Source organism: Megachile rotundata, chromosome 4 (assembly GCF_050947335.1).
Source record: "Megachile rotundata isolate GNS110a chromosome 4, iyMegRotu1, whole genome shotgun sequence".
In the NCBI taxonomy this organism is placed as follows: Eukaryota; Metazoa; Arthropoda; class Insecta; order Hymenoptera; family Megachilidae; genus Megachile; species Megachile rotundata.
The window spans coordinates 3,229,176-3,253,366 of NC_134986.1; the positions used below are offsets into that span (position 1 = coordinate 3,229,176).

Genomic DNA, 24,191 nt, shown 5'->3' on the forward strand with positions numbered 1-24,191 from the left:
TTCTCTTTATGGGTACATCAAACTGTTGCACACCAAATGGCGAATCTCGAAATATCAAAACTGTGATATAACTTGATGATATGAAAGTCGTAAAAAGACGACACTGATATTATTTCAATTACGCTTAATGGTGACTGTCATTAAAACTAACATGTTAAAAATATACTGATATTACTGATCACCTAACCTAACAAACCATTTTTTGTCAGATTCATCAATGATACATTTATGCATGTAGTTATTTGCATCAAATTTTATACTTCAAATTAAAATGTAAATATTATTTTGTGATGCTTATATGTCATTAACTGTCATTAAATTGTGACATTCGAAAAGGTATGATATACATATGAATGATATTTGTTCTAATAATGAATTAGCATTCTATAAGAATTTTTATGAAACATGTACTATTGTATTTATTAAACTTTAAGTTTTAAGTTGATACACCATAACTGTTATTTTGTAATATTTTTATTTATATGTGAAGAAAAATTTATTTTTCGATTTAAACACTTTAGGCTTCAATCTGATATAACATAAATTCCTTTCTCTTTTTAAAGTGATGATCATTTCAACAAAAAATTAAGTAATTTACAATCTAAATTTATTTTATTATATTATGAAAGTGTTGGTCATATGTACATATAATCCTTAATTATTTTCACGATGGTGAAAATGTTATCAATGTCGTTATTTATTGTAACTGGAAACCAGTTATTTTTTGAGATTTAAGATTTCTGTAAGCTTGTTTATTATATTTTATTGTGTACTTTTATATTACCAAATTTGACTTTCCATTTTCGAAACTGGCCATTTCATGTATAAACACCTGTTGTCTGAATATTTCACTATTTTATTTTAAAACGTAATAAAATGTTCGTTCAAATTTTCAAAATCCCCGAGTAATAATAGTTAGTAAATCGTCCTCAAACGCAATGAAACCTCTCCCAACAAAGTGAATATAATTGAAGTATAACAAAATATTCATAGAAATTTTCAACATCTTCAGGTAATAATAGTTCATAAATTATCTCCACACATAACGAAACGTCTCCAAATGGAATTAAGCCTCTGCAATCGAAATCTTATAATTGAAATCTAACCAAATATTCACACAAATTTTCAACATCCTCAGATAATAATAGTTCATAAATTATCTCCACACATAACAAAACGTTTCCAAATGGAATTAAACCTCCCCAACCGAAATGAATATAATTGAAACATAACCAAATATTTATATAAATTATCAAAATACTCAAGTGGTGATAATACCTAAATGTCTAAAATCGGCGTCCACAAATGAGAATACTCGATTAATTTTTCCATTATGACCCAAGATTAAAAACGCAGAGAATAAAAAGTTTTAACCCGTCGATTTCATCATCTGAACTGTCGTAGATGTAATCCCTGTAGTTCTCCAATCGTGCGCATCCGACTTTAACGTTAGCCAATGTCTTCTCTTGTACAAATTGCGAATCGTCTGTCCCATCGCACCTTTGACCTCGAACAGGACGGAACGAGAGGTCAGACAGGAAGAAAAGAAAAAGAATGGCAGAGGACTGCGGTTCCAGGAGACTTCCGTGGGGGAACCACTCTCTCGGACGAGATTCTTTCGTGGTTATTCTACGACGTCCTCTGTTCTTGAGGCTTTCATGACCTGGTTTCGCTCCTGTAGGAACTTATTATTAGCATAGGCTTCCGGGTATATAATGTGTTTAGTGAAATAAAAGAACCATTTTGTTTTTGGACGAATTTTAGAAACGACACAAGAGATATTTCTTGACATTCCTTTGCAATATAGTGTAAACTTAAACCCTTACTATACAATTGATGATTTGATATGAACTGATTAAATAGTAACATTTCTTTTTACTTCTATAGAAACTTATCGGTAGAGGTTTTTGAATGTATAATGTGCGTAGTGAAATAAAAGAACCATTTTGTTTCTGGACAAATTTTGGAAACGACACAAGAGATATTTCTTGACATTCCTTTGCAATATAGTATAATCTTGAACCCTCACTATACAGTTGATGATTTGATATGAGTTGATTAAGTACTAACATTACTTTTTACTCTTATAGAAGTGTATTTGTGAAGGTTTTTGAATGTATAATGTGCTTAGTGAAATAAAAGAACCATTTTGTTTCTGGACGAAAAGGAGGGAAACGAGATACATATTTCGTGGTATTCCTTTGCATTACATATGTATAGTGTAATCATAACAAACCCTCGCTATTCACTTGATGATTCGATATGAACGATTTAAATATTAGCATTATTTCTTACTCTTGTACATTTGTACTCTTTTCATTCTTATAATGCAATGTTAGCAAACTTTTCACTTAATGATTTTATATTGATTGCTTAAATATTAATATTATTTTTCATTCACATGGAAACTTGTTAGCATACGCTTTTACATGTACAATATACTTAATGTTGAATATAGGAACGCTCGAATATTTCGTTTAGTTTATTAATTACCGCTGTTTATTAATTTGTCGCGATTTGGTATTATATATATATTAATTTGAGTTATGAGGACGCTTGTGAAGGATGCGTAGGAATAACGAATCGAAGCGTGAGGCATCAAAATTATTAATTGTTAATTGTTTATAATTTATTGTTAATTTATGGACTGGTAGGCGATCTCTTTGCGTGCACGGGGGCGCTTTATGCGACCCTGGAGCCGTCAAGCCGTGGTTAGGGGGGGCGTTTATAACGTCCCTCTGAGGCCTCCATGAAGCCCTGTGAGGGAGATGCCTTGCATCTCCTGTTGTGAGGGCCGACGGACGGAAATTACTTCGGTAATTTTCCGAGACGTACAGGCTAACTCACGAGCAAAGCCACCAGGTTTTCGAATCGGTCTTGGATCGATATTTTCCGTAGTGGGGGAAGGTCCACGTGACTCGGCGGGGTCCGAGCCGCGACGGATTAAGACCCCTTATCATTCGCTCGATAGCCATTGCTCGATTCGGTCGTTCCGTATGCACGCGTCTTGAACTCGATACAAGCGATAGAAATTGAATTTTCTCTTTCCAATTTTCACTATTATTATTGACGAAATATTGCGTTCCTTATTTCATGAATTACTGATTATTTCATAGTTATTCGGATTATTTAATACTGAGTCCTTATTTAATCGTTATATTATTGCAAACACGTGTCGTAATTGTTTATTATATATTATATATTTATTATATTATTGTATATATTGTATATCATCGATTATTCTCGTTAATTATTGTCGTCGTTACTGTATTACGAATTGTATACCTTTGTTTTCGTGAATAAATAATTTAATTAATCCCAATTCTACTTGTTATCTTCTGTTATTTCCTTAAGTTTTCAACACTTAACGAAATAAAAGAATTATTTTTGTTTCTTCATAATTTTAAAAATGATAGAAGAATTTCTTGATACACCTCAGTAATTTAGCATAGTCGTAGCAAACCACTTTGCATTTAAAAATTTGATATGCATTAATTCAATACTAATGTTACATTTTACTTTTAAAAATTTCATATTGAATGATTTGATATTTATTAAATATTAATATTACTGAAATAATATTCACTTTTTATTTCATCTCGTCTGTTAAACGTATATTGCATTTTGAGTAAATAGGGATTCAATCGTACGTGTTTTTGCGATATTTTATGACCGTGCGTTATGATACTCCTCTTTTTATTATGCAATAAATTGAACATTCCTGTAAATATTTTGTTCGCATGTTTTTTGGTTATTTTATAATATTTTAGTGACATTTTATCGATACTTTAATAATATTTTATAACATGTTGTTGATACTTTATCGTATTTTATTCACATTTTACTGTTATATTATAATATTTACTAATATTTTACTGACATTTTATCAATATTTTATAATATAAAATAAAAATCCACGCTTCATTAGTATTTTTATAAGTTTTATAATTTTAAAATATATAAAATTTTTATAATATATAAATAAAAACAGTTTTATCATAGAAAATAAAAGTAAGAAAACACATAGGATATAAAAATAATTTCTTCTGTTGTCAACCTTTTATCTTTAATTCTTTTGATATGTAATCATTTAGAAATTTGGATATTCAACGGTTATTCAATTTGTTAACTTGAACTTTTGTATAAACGTAAAAATATAGAAACCTGGAATATATGCTTTCAACAAGAAATAATACAATTCAAATAGAAATATCAATAACTTATAATTATTAAATAATTTATATTATTTCTATCCTTGTATAAGTATACATATACTATATTTATTATATTCAGTAATTGTATTCAATAAATATAATACCTATAAAAGATGGCCCTAATTGCATTCAAGATGTTGAGTCCAATTCCTCTATCCCTCTAAAATGTGATTTCTAAAAAACGAAACGGTGAAACGAGTAGAAAATAGAAAAAATGTTTGGCGCATTCCTCGATCGATGCAACATCCAACAAACAGAAACGAACAAAAAAGAATCGGGTTTTCCACGCTTTTGACGGTTTTTATAAATCATACCTTTAAAACATTGTTGGAATTCTACTGCTCCAATATTGTGTGTTGTTTTATCAGCGGCAGATAGCCAGCATGAACGTGACGCGTTCAAAACTACACGTTCGCCTCAATTAATGCGGAAATAAAATTCCATTAAGGCAAGCGGCGTGGTTTAATCGAGATCCGCTTTAAAAACGGAATCGGATTAAAGCCGTCGAAATTCGTTATCCAACATTCGTTATTTGACGGAGGATTCTTCAGTATTTACGCTGCTTAATGCTTCGAATTATACCGTCGAGCGTTAAATCTTTTCTAGACAGCGATGGGTCACTTTTCATCTGAACTTACAGTGTGTAATTTCCGCGATCTGGTGGAACAGGATTATCCTATCAAAGGAATACTAATTTTCGTTGTATTCATCAGATTTTCTACCAATAAATACGATATTCTTTTTAAAGCCATTTATTCATTCAAGTTTTCTGGAAAATCTTTTGTACAGGGATTTTCAGTAAATACTTCTGTTATGTTGCAAATATTTTTATAATTATTTAGTGTGCTCATATGATAATATAATTGGTGTTACAGACATGTGACACATTGCATAAATATACCAACCCCCTCTGTTATTACTTGTTTATTTATTGCTTGAATTCGTGGTGTGTTAGCTATTGGAACTTTTAATCAATAAATAAATATTAATTAATAAATCAATTTCCTATGGAATTAATGTCAGTTGAAAGTACAGACCAATCAAATAACCGAATGTTATTTTCGGCAAATCGTCTTAATGTACATGCAGATTCATGAATCGATGCATTATCCTGCATGAAAATTAAATTTTCGTTGTGGTATTCAGTCCAATCATTTTCTGATGTATAGGTATAATTATTACCGTTCATTATTCCATGAAACATGCCGAAACCAAGGCACCACCAAAACTACGTTTCAAATATAAATACATCCCATGTTTTCGTATATCGTGCCAATACGAATTAAAACCATCTGGTTAATCTATATTGAATTCTTTCTCGTCACTAAAAACAACCTACGTAAATAGACTAACTACAAAACATTCTTTTCTTATAAAATAAATATTTTTACTAACATTTTTCCAATCTGTACGCATGTTTGCTTTGGCGAATGAAAGTCTCGTTGATTTATCTTCGTTTTTCAGCGTGATGCCGATATTATTTTCGTTTTAACAATATGCGAGATGCTACAACATTGCTACGGATAATACATTTTGCAACATTTTTTGCAATCATCTCGCAGTTGAAGCTGCAACATTGCCGAGTTAGAAGCTAATCGTAGAATTTTACGTTTATCTCAGGGAAACACTTCTGGAGGATAATCTGAACGCTTTACCTCACCACGGTTACGTCTTTCACTAACATAATCGGCTATAGCACTTTTTGAACGACCTATTTGTTTCGCGATATAACCGTAACCCTTGCCTTCAATGCGGAACGCATCGATCATGGCTTTTTCTCTCTCTGAAGGTTCTTCTCCACGAGGTATTTCGCTTTCTAACCGTTATAAACGAATCCTATGATGTAAAATGTAATAAATGAAGGTAATATATTAAATTTGTTTGTTTATGAAGCTCGATTGACGCCAACATAAAGGGAACATAATATTGGTATATTTATGAAATGTTTGAAAGTCAGGTTTTGCGTAACCCAGTTTAATATGTGCTTTAATACGTTAATTTCGTTTTGTACAATTTACTGTTTACACACTACAAATTAATATTTAAGGAATACTAACCATAATTGCGTACCAGAAGTTCAGAATTGCCATCAGTTTTCACTGTGGCAAACTATTTTTATTTTTATTTATTTTTCATATATAAACATTAACTATAAGATACAACATTCGACTGTGAGACGGATCATACCTGAAGAAATAGAAAAACGCTGTCAAGGATAAAGTTTAGTGATATGATATCTATTTTTCTACAACTACATTTTCTTTGTTAACTCAACGATGCACTCAAGAAGTATGAATACGTTTTTTTTTTTTTAAACGAAGTTGCATGTGTTTTCCTACATTAATCTTCTCCTAGGAATATTCTGCGTATGAAACTATTAAAGTACAATGTTTGTAAACTCAATATTGCGTGCAATATGTTTTTGATAAGTTGAACGTTTCGTAGAAGATATAAACTAGCACACAATGCGCGCATTGTAACCAATTACCTACGACAAACTTATTGTAACAGATGGTTTGGAACACCATGACTACCATGTTCTCCTAACCTCAATCTTCCAGATTTCTTTTTATGGGGTTAGCTCAAAGATAAAGCGCGCTTGCGTCTACTTGTTACTTTAAAAGACATGAAAGAATTGAACTGCATTATTCGAACATAAGCAATGATCATATTAAATTTCTTATGAAAAATATGAAGAATTTTATTTTATTACAAAAAAATGAATATAATCAATCAGGGATAGATTTTTTCATTTCATTCCAGGTTAAAAGTTTAATTAATTGAAAGTAAGAAATATATACGTATTACTTTTAAGGAAGTTCGTTACAAATAAACTGAAAATAATCCAGAATTTTATAGTTAATCTTGCTTAATTCTTTGATTGTTATTTTACCTACAACTGTTAAATTGGATTTATAATAAAAAATGAGTTGACTGTTCAATACCCATTTGTATAATTATAAAGTGGCGTAATTTAACCACTGTTCTTTCAGTACTAATTAATGGCCCATCACAGACAACTCACGTGTGGACAGTTATTGCAAACTTGCAATGTTTTGACGATTGCCAAACTGCGTACACAAGCCAGTATACACAGTGAAATATTTTTGATGGTTGTCGTTGGTCGATTTTTATCACTTGCTTGTAAAGGATTGCTGTTTTTTAATTGACGACTCGTGGATGCTTTTTTTATTTCCTACGATGGACAAAATTGGTACGTGCTGTTTGACAATCAAGCGGGATAAACAAAATTTGTGCCGTTTTCTCTGAATGAAACGCTACAATTGATTTGAAAAACTATTCGAGGAATAACGAGCACGAGACAAAATTTATTATAAAAATATTGCGAAAAATAGCAGTCTTATTTTTACAAATAAACTGAATATACATATATGAAAATATAGTCGTTTTAATTAACGGAAAGATATATACCAAAATTAGTGAAGGTTATTGAACCCAATATTATTGTAAATATTATAAATTTCTTAATTTTTCAGTTTTCCGATATCTTCAAACACTAAAATGTTTAGTACCTGTATGCAAATAAAGAGTGCTATAAATAATATTTTTTTAAAACTTGTCTTTTGTTTATAGAAACAATACGTAATTCAATAAATTTAAAGCAAACTGTTTTCTTCTATATAATTACCAATAATCAAAATCGGAACGTTTCGCTTCCTAAATAATTACCAGGACAATTTCTCAGCGAGTTTTACGAGCAACAGAACAAAACTGGCTGATCCTTCGCTGTCGAGGGACAGAGAGATAAGACGGACCACATTTTCTGCTTTCACGCGAGCAAATTCTACGGTTTCGTGGTCTCAGTCGGTCATGTTGACAAACGAAAGAGCCAAGCCGCTCTACCTAAGCCAGCACGTCGCTGATATCTCTGTTCCTTTGATGGCCAACCGCCGTCCAGAGATTCGATGTCTACGTGTACGTGTGCTCTTCAAGGTTTAAGTGGGGTACCGTGACCCCTCGACCTTCTTGAACCAGTGACTCGATGAGTGTCTGCCGCGTACAACCGATTCGCTGAGCATATCGAGTTGTGAACACTTTTGCTGGTCATTCGATGAGAATGCGCCTCTTTGGACATCGAGAAAAACGTTGATAGATGACACAAAAATATGGTTTTCGGGATATAGTTACATTGTTATTCGGACACTGCGGTACTCCTGCATTTTTATTATTGTATACAGGTGGAAATTTATATATCATGTGTAAGAAATCAGGAAAAAGGGCCCATAGGGTCTAATATTATAAAATAAGATTGAACTAAATTCTCTGTTTTTGGATGACACACGTAATCTAGTATAACAAGATGCTTACAACTTAGACAGTTTGTTTAAATGCTTACAACACCTAACTTTTATATCTTACAATATATAGGGTGGCTCACCATATTTTGCCATCTAGATTTGCGTCATTATTATTACTCATAGCAAACAATGTTTCAGATGAAGTTGAATGGTTTTGAGAGGAGCATATGCTGGTGGTATATTTTTTTGTAGGTGGACGTATAAAGGACATATGAAGGTCATTAATGTTTTTTTAAATGGAATCCTTCGTATTCTTTCTTCGAATTACTCCTTCGTATTCTTTACAAAAAAGGGTTAATCTATTTATAAGAAAAAATCATTAGTTTAGGAGATATTTTAATTCTAACTTGTTAGGAAATCGTGACTTCCTTGTCAATATTATGAATTGCCGTAACTTAACAGCAAATGTTTTTCTACATGCTTTGAGAGGTCACGTGTTACCAAACGAATTGTGAGCTTTTGTTTTTGTTTTGTTACGCAATAACAGTGAAATTTAGTCACTGTTATGTCTTTAATACGGTGAATACGACAATACGGTGAATTATCACTTCATAATGAAGTATTCTAAAGAAGAAAAGGTAGACATGTTATCAGTTTATTTTGAAGCTGGGAAAAGTGCTACACAGGCAGCAAGATTATACACTACGGAATGTTAGTCAGTCATTAATTTCCCGATTCAGAAAGTGTTCTCATGCAAGTGATCGCCACATTGAAACTTTTCTGTAAATAGACATTAAAATTAAAATATCTCCTAAACTAATGATCCTTCACATAAATAGATTAATACTTTTTTGTAAAGAATATGAAGGAATATCAGCTGATGCAATGAAAAATATATGATTCCATTTAAAAAACATTAATGACCTTCATATGTCCTTTACACGTCCACCGACAAAAAAAATATACCACCAGCATATGCTCCTTTCAAAACCATTCAAATTCATCTGAAACATTGTTTGCTGTGAGTAATAATAATGACGCAAATCTAAATGGCAAAATGTAGTGCCACCCTGTATATTGCAGCGAGAAAGTTTAGCACATAGGATGAACTGCAAGAAAATGATATCGTGGAATTAATTCAACTATTGTATAAAAAGTCAAATTAATTGTGGAGAAATGATTCTACTTGGAGAATTATTTTAAGTTAAAACTTGAAAGGTGTCTTTTGACACCTCTTGGTAGAAATAGTGTTAATGCAACTAACTGTAAAAGCGATCTAGTAATTTGTCTGAAGTTTTTGGGCTTCATTCTGACACCGAGGTAATTGGATAAGTCTTGTTGACGATGCCGTTTACCACACCGCAGCTACGTTCTCATAATCTGAATTTTCAAACTTTTTCTTTTCTCAAGTTTGCGTACTGTTCTTAATCGCGTGTTTTTCTTCGAGAGTAAAATGTCATATGTCTGTTGGAGTTAGCGAAATTACAAACGTTTGCATTCCTCGCTTTTTATGTTTCTAAAATATTATGAAAGTGTCTTGTACTGTGTGCGCGATGATAAATCTCAGGCAATTTACAAATCTACGCAGTAAAGCTTGATATAGATGTGTCTGGAAGTATTAGCTTTAGTTTACAAATTTAACTTCAGGTTACATATTTCACGTATTATTTTTGTCATTATTGTTGTTGTTATTACGTATTGTTATAGTTCTGAATTTTTCTTTATATTCAACTGAAATCAGCTGTGAAATGTGTTGAAACAGCTTTCAAAGATTATTTATAATTTTTTTTAAATTAACACTTTGAGAACCTCCTTGTAAAGAACATTTATGCTTGGCTATGTTCTCATAAACTTTGACCATTCAGGGTTCATATATAGACAAATCCAAAATTTACATATCTACATACACAATTCAAAATCATTCCCAAATTGAAGACATAAAATATTGAATAACACATTGCGTTTGTAACAGAACTTAATTGGAAAAATAATTCTCCAATTTTCCAACAGGTTGCGACGATAGGCAGTGCGCAATAAATCCTGTTCATTTATTATCTTTCATAATTCATGCGATTTCTAGCTTCCCTCTATTAACACGAACTACGTACACTATCGCAGAAGCTCAGTAAAGTCGTCCCATTGAAAAAAAATGTAGCATGAATTAAAAATCAGACAAAATTAGCATTCCTATTGAAAAGGTCAGACGAATCGATAGGAAGGGTTAAACGATTGAAGTTCCGGTTTCGACGGAAACGACGCGTTCATTCAAACTCATAAGCTAAATCTGTATAAAAGTCAGAGTGGTGGAAGGTGGCTTTATATCCACGATAGAAGTGGAAACGCCATAGAATTGCTATCAAGTAAGCAGAAGAGACCACTTGTACTTTTTCAGACTCTCTCTCGTGTGCTCTGAAACAAGTTCACCTTTCCGAATTAGGGACATCTGGTGGAGAAACTGAGAAGCACTGGTGATGTTTGTTTCTCCCGCGAAAAAAGCGACGACAGCAACAATTTTGATGATGCAGGGTTTCATAAATCCCAAAATTTTTCAATCTTCAAATTATTAAACTTCCAATATTGTAAATTGTCGAATTGTCAAATTGATAAATTAACATATGTTCAATCTTCAAATTTTCAAGTTTCTAAATTTCAAAATTTATGAAGTTCCTTTACAAGTTTATACATCCTGAAATTTGTCGAACTTCAAATTACCAAACTTCTAACTATTTTAATTTTCAGATTTCTAAATTTCTAAATTTATATCACCAATTTTCGGATATACAAATTCGTAAATTTGGAAATTGTCAAAATTCCAATTTCCATATTCCCAAATTCCTAAATTCTAAAATTGTCAAATCCCTAATTTTCATATTCCCGAATTCGTAAATTCTAAAATTGTCAAATCTCCAGTTTCTAAATTTGCAACTTTCTAAATTTTCAATCGGCATGTATTATCAATACACTATTGTCTATTGAAAACTCTAGAATATTAGCAATTCAATATTTGAGTGTTAAACATCTCAGGTTTCCATTAAAATATCACAAAATTTAGCTATATTAAGATTAACGACTATCTTATACATTAACAAGGAAGACATAAATTACTTTCTCAAGATTCATTTAACAACTTTTTTGAATAATTTGTTGTATTTGACTTCCAATAATTCAGATCATTTATATCACCCTATACATATGTATAAATACACGTATTACCACCAATAAATTCATTGCTAATTTTAACAATATTAATTAATTATACAGTCAGTTGCAAGTTCTAATCTTGAATAATACAAATTTATCATATTTTTTATGTTGACAATCCTAATATGTTTCCGATGTTCCAAAATCAGACATTTGATATTTCAACTTAACCTAAAACGAATTTTTAAATCCGGCAAAATATCTCCTTCAATAATTTATTAATTGATACTATTTAATCATTTGCCGAAGAAAGATGAAGTTATATGCTCAAAATCATCCAATTTCGATACAACTGTGCACAAATGTTCTTAAAAGATTAATATAACGAATTAGGGGTCTCTGGTGGAGAAACTGAGAAGCTTCGACGATCCTTGTCTCTCTCGCACAAAAAAAAAGGACAGCAACAATTTCGCCGTTTCAAGATTTTTAAGTAAAGAAAATTTTCAAGGAAAGAATTACTTAAAAAATGTACAATTGAATACATATTGAAAATTTCAAGAAATTACATATTTTATAATAGAATTTGATATAACTCACGAACTGATTTATTTTTGAATGAATGTTAAGAATGATTTAGAATATTCAGAATGATGCAGAATATTTTTAAAAATTATCCTATGAAAAATATGTAGTTCAGTCAGAAAAGAAATGTAAATCATTGTAACAATTAATACGATAATAATGTTACTAATTTGGTATAAATGAGGATATAAATTGAAGGAGTTATGAAATTATGAATATTTTTTCCGTGGAATAACATAGTGTGCGAGAAAAAGTACATACCTCGCACATTTTCTATGTTTCTCCAGTTTCTAATTATTATTCAAGTTGTGGAATGGGTTACAAGGGTGCAGGGCAAAGGTCCAATGCTAATGAAGCTGTTATTTCTTCTTGAATGTCGGCAATGCGGTGTAGAAGGCATTTATTTGAGTTTTAGGAGTTTCGGTAAAAAAATAGTAGATAAATTAGACTACCGAACTGGGTTCTAGAAGTAAAACTAGAACATTTCGTTTACAAAACAATTACTTTACTTTACTACGGGTTTCCATTTAAATTTACTGGAACACTGTTGTACGTTTACATGTTCAACATTGACAAATAAAATACAGGCGTTCTATAATAATACTATAACTAAAATAAGATTAAAGATAAATTAAATATTTAAAAGAAATTTTTTATATTGAAAATAAGTACAGTTTAAACAAACATTTTATCTCGCACATAAATTTCCTGATCATATAAAATGATTTTCGAAGATCATGAAACAAATAATATTCAGTATGATTCGTATTGCATTAATTATTTATATTAGGGGGACCGAAAAGTAATAAAAATTTTGTTTGCTGATGAAAAACATTTATTTATTACAGAAATCTTAAATGCTAATCAACAAAATAATTTCTATCATTTTCTAACACTTTTCGCCAACTTAACCAGTTAAGTGTTGTACAGGATTTTGTGGGCGTAAATAATTTAAATGCAAATTATAATAAATATAACCAATTTTATTTAACCAAAATGTTGAATAAGGAACGCAAGCGTCTTAATGCTATTTACTCGGTCGTTGGGAAGAGAATGAATACCTGCTTCGCGCTCACGGACTCGACGGAGCGATAACGCGATACCGATTGTTGACGAACGCTACCGATAACGTCCGAAAATGCTTCGCCCTTCATAGACGCGGAACCTCGCTACTTACGAGCATTTCTATCGAATTTTCTTATAAATTCGAATAATCACTCATTAAAAAAGTCAACTCTGCCGGTTTCGCCGGTAGCTTAGCGGCCCCGGGTCGACTTCGTCTTCCCGTGCACGCGTGGACCTTCATAGCGGTAGATGTCTACCCAATTGAGGTCTATAGCGGCCTCGAAAAGATTTTCATCTTTCCGAGCACGCGGGGAGCTTGACGGCCACAGAAAACCCTTTAGTTTTCCGCGCACGCTGGGCTACACCGTTGAGAGTCGACACAATCAGACTTTTCCGATTTTAATGATAACATATGCCCTTTATAGCTAATATTCCCGCGTCTATGATTACAATATTGCGAATCGGTGCATCAATCGCTTATAAAATAAACATATAATAATTGAAACAAATGCGCTTCTTTGCTTAACGTTAAAGAAACTTAACATTAACATACATTAGATATTAAACATTACAAATAAATTTTCCATTATAATCCATTAAATAAACTTAAACTAAATCTGTACTATACAAGTGTGTTTGATGACTATATCCGTCATGGAGATGTGGTAGAATTTTGTGTCATGACGACTATATCCGTCATGCGTAAAATTTTGTTACAATTTGATATTTAAATTGTAATTTTGACGAAAATTAAATTATATTCGTAAATTGTAATATGTTTAAAATGTTTAGAGGTCAACATGAAGTGAAATAAACAAATAAAAAGTGTAAATGATTTGAGATGGATTCATAAATTCTTGAAAGCTAACTCGTCATAGTTTGATTATCGCGACACACACTGGTGTGCGCTTTGCAAAAAGTTCGCCACAGTTAACTGGATAAAAGATAAGATTTATTCAAATCCTGTAAAATCGAGAATCTATAAAACCACAGATACAGCAATGTGCAATAAAAAAGAGATCGTCTTAACTCAGTTATGAATATAATTACAAAATGGCTAAAATGTTTACAGTGCAATACAGAAGCGTTTTAACATGTTTAATAAAGATATTTTTCTAAAATATCTTGATAACAAATCATTTCTTCGCGAACGTACCCCAATACTTTTTTACGTAGAATGCCCAAAGGAATTCAACTGTGTAAAAAATATTTCCATTTAAAAAAACAGTACAATCGTTGAATGCACATGCATCACTACGCTTCTAAAAAAAACTTGGTCCCACGAATATACATAGAACTCTTTGAACCATTCATCTTTCTGACATTTTTCTGTATCTGCAGTGATAACGGAATTATAATCTGATACATCTGCGTAGACCATTTCTATATAAAGAATAGATGAATGAAAAATAAAAAATTATATGAAAATGTTAAATTCATCTTATTTAATACGGGATCATACGCTGTAAAAGTTATTTCATCTTATGAGGAATTTCATTTTAGTAAATTTTGCAATATGATACAACAAACAGTTAGAAATGTTTATATGAATAAAATTAAATAAGGAATTGATCAATATTGATTTTTTTATATTATGGGTATCGAAAAGTATTCAAAATTTCTTCGACTTCAAAGGTTTTCAATGAAAAATCGAAGTTTTTTTTTTAAAAAGGGAATCGAGCCTTTAACCAATTAACTGTGGCAATCTTTTTGCAAAGCGCGCACCAGTGTGTGTCGCGATAATCAAGCGATGACGAGTTCGCTCTCAAGAATTTATAAAACCATCTCAAATCATTTATACTTTTTATTTGTTTATTTCATTTCGTGTTGACCTCTAAACATTTTAAACATATTACAATTTACGAATATAATTTAATTTTCGTCAAAATTACAATTTAAATATCAAATTGTAACCAAACTTTACGCATGACGGATATAGTCGTCATGACACAAAATTCTACCACATCTCCATGGCGGATATAGTCATCAAACACACTTAACTGGTGAAGTTGGCGAAAAGCGTTAGAAAATGATAGAAATTTGTTGATTCGCATTTAAGATTTCTGTAATAAATAAATGTTTTTCATCAGCAAACAAAATTTTTATTACTTTTCGGTCCCCCTAATATAAATAATTAATGCAATACGAATCATACTGAATATTATCTGTTTTCATGATCTTCGAAAATCATTTTATATGATCAGGAAATTTATGTGCGGGAAAAAATGTTTGTTTATTATAAACCTCTTTCATCTTTTCAAAGATTTCGATAGGAATTCCATTGAGTTTTAGACATAATTAGCCGGTATTAAACATTTATCGTTGCTCAATGTTTTTCATTTCCATTTTAGTGACACGCTGTCACTTACTCGCTAATTACTTTTTACCAACTAAAGCAATTAACACTTTGACAGCTATATCCGTTTTCTTTCATTTGCAGGTAACAGAAAGTGATATATAGGTATTAAGAAAACCTGTTTTATATTTGGTCAGTGATTGGAAATTGTACGTTTATTATCGTTTCTACTAAAATACTAAAATTATCGTTTCTAAATAGGTAAAAATAAATACTTATATACTTTATATTATAATAATATATTTTCGTCATTATGTATAGTATCTTGCAGAATAATATAATAAAAAAGTTTAGTAACTGTAACGAAGACTGAAATATCTTTTAGGAAGATGGACATGAAGAACCAGCCATCCGAGAAATGGGGAAACAAAGACTCCTCTTCTATTACCTCTATGTCAAAGTTTGTATTACTTTATGATTTCCAATAATGAGATAAATTTTATGTTATATTTAGACATTTTTTATTTCGGAACTTGGAAACTTGAAAATTTAAGAATTTCAGAAGTTGAGAAGATAGGAACATGAGAATTCCACTAATTATTCGGAATTTGGAAATTTGAGATTTAGAGATTTGGAAATTCAGAAATTTAAGGATTTGGAAAATTATTGTGTTCAGAAGTTAAGAATTTGAAATTGGAAAATTTGGGAATTTGGCAATTTGGTAATTTGGTAATTTGGAAATTTGGGAATTTGGGAATTTGGCAATTTGGCAATTTGGTAATTTGGAAATTTGGGAATTTGGGAATTGGGGAATTTGCAAATCTGCAAATTTAGGAATTTGGGAATTTGAGAATATGGCAATTTGCTAATTTAATTATTTGAAAATTTGGAAATTTAGAAATATGGAAATCTATTAATTTCCTATCTATCTGAAATTTGGGGATTTCTAAATCTTAAAATTTCGAAGGTTTAAAATTTTTAAGCTTAAGTATTTGAAATTTTGTCGATCCGAAGGTTGTAGAGTTTAGAAATTTGACAATATGGAAATTTACTAATCTGATTTTTAGGAACTTTGAAAATTTGGTAATTTACATATACATATAGAAGTCCACAAATCTTAGAATTTGCTGATTTGGGAACGTAAAAATGATGTAATTTCGTAGTTATAAAATTTGAGAATTTAAATATTTAATAATTTTGGAATTCGAAAACTTGGAAATTTGTAAATTTTCTAATTTAATTATTCGAAAAGTTGAAAATTTGTGAGTTCGATTATCAAAAAATTTAGAAATGTAAAAGTCTGCATATTTTGAAACTTGAGTAGACAATTTATTAATTTGTATATTTAAGAATTTAAATTTTGATATTTGATGACTTCGAAATTTGATACTTCGATTACTTGAAAATTTCAAAATTTGAGGACTCGGTAATTTGATTCCTTCAAAATTTCACAATTTGGAAAGTTTCAAGCTTACTAATTTGTATTACAAATCGATGACGAATGTTTTTCTCTCTACAAATATTTTGTAACCTTAGCTAGCCGACCTTCATATACGACATGTAAATCTTACACATACATTTAAAAAACGAAGCTTCACCATCATATCTTCTATATTAATTGATGTATTATAAAACTTTGAAGATTTTGAAAGACATTAAAAAATTTGCATTTTCGTCAAAACATACATCCCACTTTATCCTGCAATTTCCATATAAACAAATTTTCGTGTCATCAATAGTTCTTGAAATATCGCGCTGTCATACTTATTGTTAGGCTTGAACATCTTATATACATATTGTACATTACATTTTGTGTTATGTTACATTTTTCTTTCCGCCTCTTTATTTACACCGTGCCTTGCGCCTCAGTTGCTCAAAAAGATTATAAAACTGTAAAATTCTCCTGTAAATTATATCACGCATAAAACGGTATACCACAAATAAATGAAATAAAAGAAGTCACCGACGATCAAATACGACGTTACATGGCCCGGTATGAACGGGAATAGCAGCAAGTGTAAGTGTAAGCTACCATTTCCGAGGACAAGAAAATGTACGCGTGTTCACAGCATACGTCGCGTCCGTTCAAAAGGAAAAGAAAGATGTCGTCTTGCTTCTCGAATGCAACGCGTGAGGCTGCGGCAATAAATCAAAGCGAAATCCCGTTGCTTTCGATTCCGAAGCAAAGGGGTGCTTTTCAGGTCCACGGCCCTTGGGAGGTGTCGTGCTACGAAAAAGCTATTCGTCATCCATGCCCACCATACCTTTCTTCTCCCTTTCGCCTTTCTTTTCCGACCGAACACCTCCACGCCCAAATGTCTTCGAAACCACCCACCCATCCCGAGACCGTTTGCTCTTCTCCTCCGCTTCCGTCTTCTCCTGCTTCCTTTTTTATTTCTTTCACTCTTCGCGTCGTACTGAGATCTCTCTTGATCCGTGAATCCGCTTGTCGGTTTATCTTGGCAAGGAAATAGAGAGACTGTGGTTTAATGGACCTCGAGGATTACCCGGGCTGAGAACCGTTACTCGAATTGGTCAACGACAGGGAAAGATTATGTTATTACCGACGGATACTTTGTGGATGCCGGTGCATCGAAAGTGCGGATGATTGTTAGTCGATTCTGCTGAGATACTTTACCTCTCAAACTTTCTCTTGCATTTCTTCAGTTTTGAACAAGAATGTGTTGCCGACGGATATTTGGTAGATAGAGGCACATCGAAAATGCAGATAATTTTCATTCAATTTTAGTGCAGAACTTTATCTCTACCACTTTCTCTTGCATTTCTTCAGTTTTGAACAAAAATGTGTGTTACCGACGGATATTTAGTAGATATCGAAAATGCAGATAATTTTCATAAAATTTTAGTGAAGAACTTTATCTCTGCAACTTTCTCTCACATTTCTTCAGTTTTGAGACAAAATTACGTTATTAAGATACTTTATAAATACAGATACATGGAGAGTGCAGATGCCATTCATGGATTTTAATGAGATACTCCATCTGCAACTTTCTTTGCATTTCTTTAGTTTTAAAAAAGACTATAATTATTGACGAATATTTTGTGGTCGGATAAACATTTAAACTGCAGATAATTTCCATTCGAATTTGGAGAGATACTTTATCTGCCACTTCCTGTTACATTTCTTCAATATTGAATAAAAATTACCGACAGATATTTGGTAAATAGAGATGCAATGAAAGAGCAGATGATTTTCATTCCATTTTAGTGAAATATTGTATTTCTGTAACTTGTGGTTCTTCAATTATGAAAAAAATTTGTTACGAAAGTTCTATCCATCTTTCAACTGAAACAAAATAGTTTGCCACAGTGAAAACTGATGTATGTGATCAGACAGTGCGTTGTATAAATATGTATACCACTAGCAAATTTTCTTTAATATTAATTTGTAGTGTGTAAACAGTAAATTGTACAAAACGAAATTGACGTATTAAAGTAAATATTAAACTGGGTTACGCAAAACCTGACTTTCAGACGTTTCATAAATATACCAATATTATGTTCCTTTTATGCTGGCGTCAATCGAGCTTCATAAACAAACAAATTTAATATATTACCTTTATTTAAGACATTTTACATCATAGGATTCGTTTATAAAGGTTAGAAAGCGAAATACCTCGTGGAGAAGAACCTTCAGAGAGCGAAAAAGCCATGATCGATGCGTTCCGCATTGAAGGCAAGGGTTACGGTTATATCGCGAAACAAATAGGTCGTTCAAAAAGTGCTATAGCCGATTATGTTAGTGAAAGACGTAACCGTGGTGAGGTAAAGCGTTCAGATTATCCTCCAGAAGTGTTTCCCTGAGATAAACGTAAAATTCTACGATTAGCTTCTAACTCCGCAATGTTGCAGCTTCAACTGCGAGATGATTGCAAATTAAATGTTGCGAACAGTATTATACGTAGCAACTTTGTAGCATCTCGCACATTGTTAAAACGAAAATAATATCGGCATCACGCTGAAAAACGAAGATAAATCAACGAGACTTTCATTCGCCAAAGCAGACATGAGTACAGATTGGAAAAATGTTAGTAAAAACATTTATTTTATAAGAAAAGAATGTTTTGTAGTTACAGTCTATTTTTGTAGGTTGTTTTTAATGACGAGAAAAAATTCAATATAGATTAACCAGATGGTTTTAATTTGTATTGGCATGATATACGAAAAGATGTGAAATATTTTTTGAAACGCAATTTCGGTGGTGCCTCGGTTATGGTTTGAGCATATTTATGCGTTCATAGAAAAAGCTCCCTATTATTTATTTTCCATCGAATGAACAGTAATAATTATATCGATATATTAAAAATTATTTAAAACCCTACTGGACAAGACACTGAGATAAAAATTTAATTTTCATGGGGGATAATACATGGATTCATAAATCACATATTTTACGGTGGTTTGCTGAAAATAACATTCGATTATTAGATTGCTCTGCACCTTCTACTGACGTAAATACCGTGGAAAATTTACGAGGAATATTAGCATGAGCGATTTTTTCAAATAATCGTAAATCGAAATGTAGGTGAATTAAAACTTGCAATGTCGGTCTCATGAAACAATGTGGAGGGAAGTGTAGTAAACAATATAATTGGAAACATGCTAAATTGAATTTCAGACATAATTCATGGCGGTAGGATCACGATAATTTATTAAGTTTCGTATTTTTTTACACAAAACGAAAAAATAATTTTTTGTAAACGATTGAGAAAACTTAATTTTCGTAGTTTATCTATGAAATGTCTGAGAATTAATTTTTATGGAAATTAGCAGAATATTTATATTAACACACCACATTTATTTTATAAATTTATTGTTTGAACATTACAAATTATAATTAAAATAGTATTGGTCATAATTTTGAACAAAAAACTCACAATCAGATTAAAAATCAAAAGAGTTGGTATAATGCAAATTATTAAGAACTCAGTATTTAATTTCTTTATTTCAGTACTTATTTCTTTATTCTTTAATTTCACGTTTTAATGTATTAATATAACATTGTTTCAATATTGAGAATCGTCGAATGTTGCTTTTATTTGCTTTTAGTTTGCTTTTAGTTGATTTAACTGAATTTGCAGTGGTGGTCATAGTCAACCACCAATCAACGTGTTAATATTTGCTGAACAATACAACGTGATTCCAAAATGGTGGTACAACAGGAAAAAGGGTGAATCATAAATAAACAAATGAAAAAAGAGAGCAAAATTTTGTCTTTAGTGAAATTGAGTTAATTTCCAAATTTCGAAATACACATGCCTTTTAACTTCTAATTCTCAAATTTCTAACTTTTTAAATTTTTAAATTTCTTAATTTTTCCAAATTTTCTTCATTTTCTGAACCTCCCAAATCTTTACCATTTTTCAAATATTCAAATCCCTAAACTCTCCAATTTTCATATTCTCAAATCCCCAATTTCTTCAATATTCAAAATCCAAACTCTTAAATTTCTAAATTTTCAAATTAGCAAATTGCAAGGCCCATAACTGTCTAAATTCTCAAATGCCTTAAATTAAAAAATAGTCTTCTAGAAAAATAATTATTGTTTATTCTTTTGCATGAAAAAGAATCATTCTTTTACTGAAAAAGAATAATACTTTTGCTGAAAAGGAATGCAAAACTTACATTTACAAAATATTCGATAACAAATAAGATATTTTTAATTAGAAAGTGAAATATTTTATGGAAAAGTTTGAAATATCCCCACGAATATTTATTTTTAATTCCGTTTGTTTCGCGTATAATCTCGTAAGCTCATATCACGAATGCTCCGCACAATGGTTAATGTTACGATTTCCATTCAAATCGCGTGAAATAGTAAACGTGAAATGCGGTGGAACTATGTTTGATCTGATGGATTTTCAGAATTATAAATTGTGTACAGAGCAAGTGGAAATTTCATGTGTTAGAGTTTGTAATTAAGATTAGAGCAGTCTATAATCTCGTAAACTTGTAGCACGAATGCTTTCATCTATAACCGAATAATAATAATTAATGGTACGATTTCGTTTAAACCAAATGAAATGGCAACAGTATAATATGATAAAGGTTTATTTACTTTCATGCGCTTTCACAATTGTAAATAGTATGTGTATTAATACAGATCAAAATTTTAAATGAAATATTCGAGTGGTACAAAATATACATTTATTCAAAAAATTTGTTTAGTTAAACATGATAATTTTTTGAAAGAAATTAGGCCTTACTATGTAAAAGTGCATTCATGCTAATAATTCATTGAAAGAAATTAAGCCTTACTATGTAAAAATGTATTCATGCTAATAATTTATTGAAAGAAATTCGGCTTTACTGTATAAAATTGTATCTTTTATATCTAATTACGTTTTTAGTTTTTTTAATATTACGTAACATGTCTACTCTGCATCGAGAATTGAAACTTTAATTTATATTTTCACTTGTTAAAATTGTAAAACATATATAATTTTCTTCCTCCACATTATACATACGTATTATACGTATAACATACGTATGTGGACCTATTAAAAATATATGTATTTCTTTGTATGACTTAAATTTACACAGGTTGTAATGTACAATGAAATTTAAATCGTAAACCGCATGTGAATAAACGACATTCGACAAATATATGTAGACTTTTGTGAATGACTGTAAATAAAGAATTACAAATCACAGGAAGAAAACATGACATGGAATCAAAAGTGGATATAACCTCAAAATGAAACGCCTTAAAGCATCGAAGCACGTCGTGAAAAAGCGAGTATAAAAAATTATGCTTCCTTCTGAACGATATCATCACGAGTCAAGTGGACCGTTTGCCGTATTATTATGCCGACGTCTGGCAGGATACTCAGATCGGAATACATGTCGTGACATTATGGCAAAGTACAGCAACACCTTGAATACTGTAGTGCCAAACAATTCTTCCGAGAGTCTCTGAACCGGGTTTATACAGTAGTAAAGCTGATATTCAATTCGGAGAAATCAATTTGATTTCGTATGAATTCACATGCGCCAATGCATTGAGCAAAATGTTTGCTAGAAATAAAAACAATTTATTTTATTTTTAATAAACAACGTTTCTGTAAAAAAGTAAAACACATAAATGAAAACATGTTCCAACCGTACTAATTCTGCAAATAAATGAAATAATGAATTCTAATAATGTCGAGATTATTATAATTAAACGCATCATTAACTAACAATTTAACAAATGAACAGTTTAACATACTTAACACACTAAAAAGTTTTAGAAATGTACTATTCTTAGTTTTGTTGAAAAGATATAAATAAGAAGTTAATAAATTGGGTAAAAAAAATTGAGTAGAGAAAGGTTTGACGATGACAGGATCAAATTTGTTTAAAAAAAGATGTTTATTACAAAAATGTAGGAATACAAAAATGACAAATTTTTGGTCCTTTTAAAATTTAAAAATTTAGAAACGTAGAAATCTCAAATTCCAAGTGGAAGTTAAAAATTTTTTAATTTTTTAACAGAAATTTGGAAATTCAGAAACTTCAAAGTTAGGAAAAGTGGTTAACGTAACAATTGTTGAAAACGTCAATCCAAAAATTTAAAAATGTAAAATTTTGGAAGCTAATACTTCAGAAATTTAGATCCACGAATTTCGAACTCTTAAATTAAAAAATTGAAGAACTTGAAAATATAAAAATATCTAGTTGTCAAATGGACACATTTAGAGATTTATTTTACTCCACTACTTTACTACCTAGTGTTGGCGCAGTGTGTTAAAAGTAAAAAGGCTTTTGTTATGTGGAAAAGATTATATTTAAACACAACACAGTAAAGTTATACATAATGAAATAAGTATTGGAATAATTTTAATACGAAAAATATCGTCTGTTTACACACGATGCGCTCCAACGCATGGCGGTCAACTGCAACTAGAACGCCACCCAACGGCGGGGCCTACACAACTAATGCCACGTATCCACGCGCGAATTATAACCTCTACACCTAGTACTTTAGTCTTGGAGATTTATACCTATTGTAATTTTACAAGTTTTGAATAAACAACGTTAGAAATTTTCATGTGAGAGAATTTCAAATCATCAATTTAGAAAAATGGAATTTTAAAAATTAAAACAATTGGAAAATTTGGAAACAGGAAAATAAAATGATGGAAAAATTGGAAAATTAAAACAATTGAAGCAATTGAAAAGTTGGGAAATCGGAAAATTGTAAGATTAGAGAATTTAAAAACAAGGGAATTGAAAAATTGAAAAATTGAAAAATCGAGAAGTTTGGAAAACTAGAAAATTGACTACCTATCATTACTTAGCACTTTTATATAACATTACAAATTTTATTTTAGATTACTTAAATACAAATATAAATTTTCGTTATTCATTCATTGCAATAGATATGTTCATTTAAAAATGTTTTAAATCGAAAGAATCCCATTCAGAAAAAGGATAGTCTGAAAAAAATAAAACTGACATGGTAATTGAGATACTCAATCACGATACAGACTTCAAATTACTACATTTACGAATCAATTTTTGTGTCAGCTAATATTTACGACTCTTTCATCATCATAAATATGTCTGAATACTTTGAAAAGCAAAAAAGTGACGTTACAAAAAATAACCTTCAGCAGAATTAATTAATAA

The 24,191-nt window shown here is 30.8% G+C and overlaps 1 protein-coding gene across 4 annotated transcripts in view; it reads right to left on the bottom strand.

The window, feature by feature from the left end:
• Window positions 1–24,191, bottom strand: part of LOC100882492 (uncharacterized) — a 355,400-nt gene that overhangs the window by 178,264 nt on the left and 152,945 nt on the right. The window lies entirely within an intron of this gene.